Genomic DNA, 345 nt, shown 5'->3' on the forward strand with positions numbered 1-345 from the left:
ATTTTCCAAAAAACACAATTATATGCTTTAGTGGAAATTTTAACAATTTTATGCAAAGAGTGACACATTAATTATAATGCAGTTACCAATGACGTTCTTTTGTTAATTATATTTAGCTTATTTGGGCACAGCCCAACAACTGTATAGCACGACAAATCACTGTTCATTATCCTGTATCTGTGGACTCTGCAAAGTCAAACTGCCTTTGAGGAGCTCCAATTACATTATTGCCACGTCGGTTTGCACGAATTTAAGAGTTCTCATTTTGGTTATATCTTTCAAATAGAAGCATGCGAGAAATTCGTTTCTAGGGTACATAAAATGGAAGGACAAAGGGAGACAAAA

The sequence above is a fragment of the Petromyzon marinus genome, chromosome 33, assembly GCF_048934315.1.
Source record: "Petromyzon marinus isolate PM22_M1 ecotype Great Lakes invasive population chromosome 33, UKy_Petmar_22M1.pri1.0, whole genome shotgun sequence".
In the NCBI taxonomy this organism is placed as follows: Eukaryota; Metazoa; Chordata; class Hyperoartia; order Petromyzontiformes; family Petromyzontidae; genus Petromyzon; species Petromyzon marinus.